At 34.5% G+C, this 8,000-nt stretch overlaps 1 long non-coding RNA gene across 1 annotated transcript; it reads right to left on the bottom strand.

Annotated features, from left to right (window-relative positions):
* Nucleotides 1–613: 613 nt before the first annotated feature.
* Nucleotides 614–7,645, bottom strand: LOC105853668. Its single transcript, XR_001145458.1, has 3 exons — nucleotides 7,536–7,645; nucleotides 1,791–1,829; nucleotides 614–697 (listed from the first exon to the last, which is right to left on the bottom strand). It is a non-coding gene; the product is annotated as an uncharacterized LOC105853668 (long non-coding RNA).
* Nucleotides 7,646–8,000: the final 355 nt, after the last annotated feature.

Below are 8,000 nucleotides of genomic sequence, written 5' to 3'. Positions count from 1 at the left end.
AAGTTAATTGATAGTGCAACTTTTATTTTATGGGAAAGATTGATTCATTTATGGGATACCTGTATTTATTGAGTATTTTTCTGTATGTCACACATCTTTCTACATGAGCTTCTAGGGATATAGTGTCCAATAGGCACATAATACTGAAGCTTTCATGAATCTGTGTAGTAGGGGAGCAAAATTAGACAATCACACAGCTGATGTTACACACACACACACACACACACACATCCATACACACACACACACTCACACTCAATATGGTAGCTATCTTGTTACAAATACAGCAGATGTATGAAGTAAGTTACTCATGGCATAATACATGCTAACACTGAACTATGTACTTACTTATGTACTTATATAATAGCTCCTGCTTATGTGATGGGCCCTATTTTAATATTTGAAACAAATTTTTTAATTAGGTACTATCGATACCCTTGTTTTCCAGTTGCTGAAACCAAAACTAAGAGAAGTTGGTAACTTACCCAAGAATTATGGACCCAGAAAATTGAAGAATAAGACTTTGTTCCTAGGTTTATTGCCTCTAAAAATTTAGTTCTGCTTATATTTTGCCTACAGCTTCTTAGCTAATTGTCCTCACCATCCTTACACAATTGACAAATAACAAGGCTGACATCCACACAACTGGGCACTCACTTTGGAGCTTATACTCGGAACCTCTCTCCATGCAGTCCACCTGTGAACAAAGAACAGCGCTAACAGTACTGGTGCTGTGAGAAGTATAATGAGGGAAGCTAACTGAGAGGAGCTGTTAGAGAGGAAGGTATCATGAACTTGAGGCAGGTAAACTGTGTAGTGGTTAAATAGAATGGAGAAGAAGAGAAATGATGTGCTGGGTCATAGCACTTAAGTTGTAAAAGTTTCAGAAATGGCAATGAACTGAAATTGGTAAGGAAAGGTCAGTGCAATTGAGGCTACTTGAGGGGGAGGCTGGGTGGGTGGGAACACAAAATGATTATGGGCGCTTAGTGGCAGGTGTGGTGAGTTGACATCATCTGAGGACCTGTGAACATATTCCTTAAATCACATACAGTTTTGTAAACCAACGTTGCCCTAATAAAAATAAAATACAATTGAAAAGCAGTAAACAAATAATTTTTAAAAAATGCAAGGTCTGTGAAGCTGGCATGTGTTAGATAAATGGAAGGGGAAGAGCAAGCAAAGGGGAAGTTTAAGGGGGTCTAGAGAGATAGGTTGTGGTCAGTTAACATACTCAAGATTTAAAAGGGGGGCAGATAATCATCAATTTTAATTAGTGTCAGATATAGAGTTGACCTCTGTGTCTGAGTTTTAGCCACAGATACATATTTCTAATCATTGATTTCAACTTTAGTGTTTATTTTTCAGGATTTTCAAGTCCTCTTTCAACTTTAGTGGAAGAAAAATTAGGAAACTGATAGTGGGCACTTTTATTTCTATTCTTAGCTGTAAGGAATTTGCATCCTGGATTTATGTATTTAGAAATTTCAGTGAAAAGCTTTTAACCAATGTTAATTAGTGAATTTAAAAAAGCCAGATCTTTGCTCATCTGATGAGAACACTTGGTGAGTAATCAAATATTTCACATAAAGACAGATTGTTGGACCTGAAATTGATATTTTATTGCAACTTTATGTAGTGAATATATTATTTTATGACCTGTCAACTATTTAGCTATAATTATAATTCCTAAATAGAGAATAGTCATTTGTCCTTCCAAAAGAGCTTCAATTACTTTTGTGGGGATACAAGTTTCACAAGAACACTAATTAATGAGTAGAACTACTTACTTGTTTGCCTTTATAAAATTCCTCTAAAAGTCTGTGCTCCTGTGAATAAAATAGATTATGATTAGAAAGTCAAATAGTCATTATAAAATATTTCCATTTCCTTTCTTCCTCCCTCCCTCCCCCTTCAGTCCTTTCCTTCCTTCGCTCCTACCTTTCCTCTTCAGCTAGAATATTACAAACTATGCATGCACCAGACATTTTCCCATGACATTTTGGTTCTTGTTTGAATAGTTTTTCAAGGCAATCCGTAATGAATAGACACTCACTTTAAATATGGATTTTCCTTCCTAATCTGCAACACTTCTGCCAAACCTAAGGAATACCTCATTCTCCATCATGATATTCAAGTGATCATAGCCTCTGACTGAGGAAATAATTTTATAGAATATAAAGTGTAGAGTTGCTCATGTAATTGTTGCTTTTATGACCCCATCTCCATGAAGCATCTGGCCTGACATATAGATAACATGGCTTCTGAAATGTCAACTAGTTTACATGTTGCGAGGTTAGGGTGATGTCCTCTAGGCTATATGATCCTTAACAGCAACCATCTTGTGGTACTGTTTTTTTCTTTAAACCTGAAAAGTGGGGAAGAGGGCTCTCCCTGGTGGCGCAGCGGGTTAAAGCACTGCACTAAGAAGCTTAAGCCACTTCCGCATGAGTTCGATCCCCGCCTGCCCTGGAGGAGATCCACATGGCGTGGCAGACCTCTCCTGACCCACCCGCTGCTCCCCTCAGCAGTGTACTTCGTGGATCTGCCTGTTCTGCTCCCCACTCTGTCTCTGGTGAATCCTCTCACCCTCTGCATCTCTGGCCTGTACCCCAGTTCTGTATGAATAAATAAATAAATCTTTAAAAAAAAAGTGGGGAAGAGTGAATGACCCAGCTCATTATTACCTTAGAAAGGCACTGACATCATTATTACTGCCCACACCCCCCCCCCTTACTATGGGTCTGAGTTGCCAAGGAAGAAATGTTTAAAACAAGTCTATAGTAACAGTTCTACTAAATCAAAGTTTAAACAATTACCTGACCTCTTTGGGTTCCTCATATTAGTGAGTCAATGGGATATGAGAGTCCCCGTTGGATGTCCTTCCTTACTATATGCCAAGCTGACTTTATGCTGCAGCATCCACAGATAATTTAAAACCTACCAAAGTCTATTTAACCAGCTTCTTAAATTGTGTAAGATAAAATGCCACTATCAGTCATATGTGTATTCTAGTAATTCAGCTTTTGTGATTGAATCTTGACTGATAAAATGAAGTGATAAATTTTAGAGTCAATAAGAAAATTTTTTTAGCTTAATATTCTTTTGAAATCATGGAAAATTGATGTTAAATATTGATATATATGCATCAATTTGTTATTGTCTTGCACATAGAGCTTCCAACTTAGTGTATTTTGTCAATTTTTAAGACAGCAGAATACTGTGAATTTTGTCATTATTCAACCAAATATGACAGTTGACCAGCTGTGGGAAATACATTTTAGCTAGAATTGACAAAAGCCAATTACTTCATTAAAATTATAATTCTTGCACCATTTTCAAAAATGCCAGGGTGATCATTTTTATATTCTATGAATGATCAATTATGCTATTTTAAAATTGCTTCTAATTTCAAAGTCTTTAAGTAATTCTTAAATGTTAGACTCTGCTTCCATTCTCAATTTTGGTGTTTATATTTTACCCTGAAGACTGAATAAAGTCTAAAAGATTCTATCTTAACTCTGGTCATTCTTACAGCAAAACATTTTCAGCATTTTGATTTATTTTTGTCTCTGTACAAAAGTCCCCCTGGGTAAAAATGCTGTTACTGACCAGATTAACGCATAAAAGGGAAAGTGTGAGTTTGGCACATGATAACAGTTATCCCTTCCAGCTCAAGATTCTATTCCCTTCCAGATTTGAATTAAAATTGTGGGAACAGATGGACAGTCAAACAATAAATGGTCTGTTATTGCATTTTTTTATCTTTTAAAACACAATGAACTCATAAATATTTTAATTTGAAATTCTTGAGCAGTAGTTGAACTCTGTCAGTGGTGCTGTTGTTATATGGGAGCTATACAATTCAGATGAAACAAACAAACAAAAATCATGAAACATAAAGAGAGCAAAGGCCCCAAAGATAATTATAGTGCTGCATTTTATGGAAGAAGAAAATAAGAAGTGAGATGTTTGAAAAAACACAATTAAATGTGGTATTGAGACTTACTGTATACAAGCCACCTTTACATATCCAAGAATATTTTTCACTGGGGAATATGCCTTTATGTATTCTAGAAATTTTGCCTTTTGCTATTTGTCTAAACATGCAATGATTCAAGTTGCAGTTGCACTAAGGAATGAGAATATAATTATTAAACTATTCTTTACTAAACTACAATAGTCTCTTAAAGGACATTGAAGTAGTATTTTCAAAATGATAACTATTCATATTTATCTGTATTTTGAAATAGATCATGTAGACCAAATGCAAAATATACAATGTATGCATTAGATATTTACTCAGTGTAGTCACATTTTGAATGTAATCATTGAATCTGCTTTTCTAAAGTTGTCCTTTTGAATACATCCAGACTTCATGCATTTATGACTGCCTATAATGCTTAACAAGTGAATGACAATGTAGTCTGTTGTCCCTTATACTTAACCTCATATTTTATGAAAACATGTCTTGCTTTCTTGAACAGCAGTAAATAGGTATGATAGTTTCTTTACATACATTCAATGATGCACCCTGAAAACAGTTCAAGTAAGAGGGATTCAGTGCTAGTATCTTTAATAACTTTATATGTAGTTTCTTGCAGAATATAAGAAAAAATGAGCTATTAAGTAAATTACTACCAAGTAAATAAATTTTAACTACAGAGGTTGGCGAGAAGAGAAATATAGCTACAAGAGTGCCAGAAAAGAAAATCGAAAAGGAAGCAACAAAATCAAACAAAAATAACACACCCCAAAATGTTCTCTCATCTGAGTTTACTGGAGTTAAATACAGTCACAAAAGGACTATGCAGTCATAGAAATGCGATCTGAGACCAAAACATTTCAGCTGTAAATAGTTCTTGATTCCAGAGTTTATAAGATTTGTTTATTAAATTATTTTTTCTTATTCTACAGCTTGACTTAAATTGATAGTCACATAAAGTTTTTAAATATAAACTTTTAAAAATATTTCTAATTACTGAACTTCCACTCATTCCAAAGACACATTGACTTCTCCATCCCAGAAATCAAAATCAGTTAATTTTTCTATATTACTTCCAGCTCACTGGAATTTTCTGCTCTCATCTTGTATTACTCTGCTTTGCATAATATTTAGCTGCACATGAGTGTTACTTTCATTCAAAAGATTTTATTCAAAGCAAATTTGTTTTTTTGTTTTTTTTTTTGCCCCTTTTATTATTTATGAAATTGTTGGTGGACAGAGAGAGGTAGACTAAGAATATTCATCTTATCTCAATATTTTCTGTAACATCTATCATTGAGCAATGAACCTTCTAATTGCCCTAAAAATATAGCAAGAACATGTGTTCTGTTATTTTAGAGCAAACTGTATAAACACTTCTTTATGAACATTGTATATTAATCTAATTTCTGGTCTTCCTTTAAGCCAATTAATAAAACATTCTTTTTGTACCTAATGACCCTATCATTATTTTATTTTTGATATTTTATAGTATTTTCCCCTCTATTGTGGTGTTTTTGCTTTTTTTCCCTTTAATTAATTTTCCCAGACACATTGATAATACATATTGTTTTTTTGACCAAGTATTCTTTATTTTGTAAATATATACTACTATTACCAAAGAAGTATAATACTTTGTATCTTTTCAAAATATTCAAACTAATCAATTAATTTTCTTTTTCATAAAATGTTACTGGTGCTGACTGAAAGCATCCCTATTTAATTTCTGAATTTATAGAAAACAGGGCAGTATTTTGCTGTTGGATTTGCTAGTTCTCCCACTCCATGTTTGAGTTGATATTTTTGTTCCCATTTACTTGTTGTGGAGAATAAAAGTAGCCATCATTGATTGTCATGTTCAACAGAAACTTTAAGGAACAGCTCATGGTATGGCAATATACATATTTTCATTATGTATTTTCATTAGAATTCCTGTTAAATTTTATCTAATATTCCTTTTTCTCTGTATAATTTTATGACTTTTTTAGTTTTAATTTATTAATGGAATGGTTTAGGCTGATACAGTTACAGTATTCCTAGAATAAACATTACCACATTATATCAACCATATGTATTTTTTAAAGATTTTATTTTATATATTTATGCATATAAGAGCTGGTATACAAGCCAAAGGTGTGTGTGTGGGGGTGTGGTAGTGAGAGGATTCACCAGAGCATGGGGAGCAGAACAGGCAGATCAGTTTCAGCAGAACTGAAATCCATTGCTGAGGAGAGCAATGGGTAAGATAGGTCTGCCACACCATGTGGGTCACCTCCCTGGCCAGAGATGGAACTCATGCTGTAGTGGCTGGTGATAGCTTGTGAGAAGTAACCCCTTGTGCCATCAGAGAGGCCCTATACCATTCATATTTTTTTTTAGGTTTTCTTCCATCACTATTATTATCCCTCTTTAAGGTTTTCCCCTTTTAACCTCACTTTACTAATTTGTGTCTGCTAATTTTTAAAAGGTGTTTTACTTTGTTGAATCATCTGTTAGGTAAATGTCCAATCATTATCATCATTCTGATTGTCAGGTAAGTAATTATGTAAAATATTTTCCACTAAAATTGCCATAATCAGAGTAATATTTCCCACTTTTCAAAAAGTAGATGACCTTCTTAGACTACTAGAATTCCTTGACAAATTCAACACATATAACTTTCAAGACACAGGAACATTTTTAATGTGCAGAACACAATGACTCTAATTCTTATTGCAGGTATAAGCAACTTCTAAGCAGGTATGTTTTGTATTTAAGTTTGGATTTTTGTGTAAAAGACAGATGGAATGCTATAATCTTAGAGAGAGATAATGTAGCATGTTTTCTTTCCACCGAATGAATTGTGGTCCTGAAATGAGCTCTCTGACTGCTGGGAAAGTAATTGACTTGGGACTCCTTCTGCTGTGCTCTGAATATAACAGCACCCAGGTCAGACCATTGCATTTTCAAAGAGCTGCTGTTCTTAAGCAGTTGCTGAACACAGCAAATCACCAGAGCAGGCCTATTTCTGGGAGTGACATTGACTCAAAGACTCCATCATGGCCTCGAAAATGTCTTAGAACTGCAATGTAAAAAGGAATGTTCAGACCAAATCCTCCTTCCTTCTCTCATCCACAGGCATCAAACATGCATTGATTATGTCCTAGGACTCCCTCCTTGTAACAGGCAGTTCACCTAATAAATAACTTGTGCTTATAGTTATATATTGGTATCTGCTTCCCAGAGGATTCAAGCTAACAACATGCTAAAATCCTTCTGAAAATAAATGATTGTAACTTTTTCTTAGTGATATTTTGGGAAAAATTTAGCCCATGTTGCATCGGGCAACACCATACTGATAAAGAAACGGGAACTATGGAGCAGGATACATAATGCAGGATGGTGTTGAAGAGCAAGTTCCTGGCCTTTTTATTGGCAAACAGCTTTAGTCAGATGGGGAAGTAGAAGAGGAAAGGGAGAAGTAGAAGGATCAGGGAAAGTGTGGAACTGTCTGCTTATAGCTTGGTATGTGGATCCAGCTCTGACTACCCAGTTAGGATTTCAATCTTACCTATAAGGTATTCTACTGATCAGCTTCTGATCCTTTGTTATACATCCGTCAATGGTCCCCTGGGGTTCCTGGTCATACCTCCTGAATACGGAACTGTAGGTAACAAAATGGAGGCTGGATAGGCCACTTAGGATTAGCAGATTCACAAGCTCATTTCCAGAATCTCACATTTCTGATAATATATTGTCGGTCTTAACTATTTCAAATATTTTCCCAACACTTTAGAACTTAAACTAGAAACAAATGAGGTACTGAGATTCAATAAGGTTTGACACTTTATGGAACACTATACAACTACAAGAACTATAATTCTGAAGATTGTAGGATATAAACCCATATTATAAAGTTAAAGAAATAAAGAGGCACCATAACTTTTATACCTTTACACAAGGTGAAGTATATATCCTCCTGAATAAAGAAATAAATTAATTTACAAAATAAATAGACAAATTATCTTAGTTTGAT

The sequence above is a fragment of the Condylura cristata genome, unplaced genomic scaffold (genome assembly GCF_000260355.1).
Source record: "Condylura cristata isolate star-nosed mole 26May11 unplaced genomic scaffold, ConCri1.0 scaffold00015, whole genome shotgun sequence".
NCBI lineage: Eukaryota > Metazoa > Chordata > Mammalia > Eulipotyphla > Talpidae > Condylura > Condylura cristata.
The sequence above is the reverse complement of the archived record's forward strand: the minus strand, read 5'-3'. Positions and strand labels throughout refer to the sequence as shown.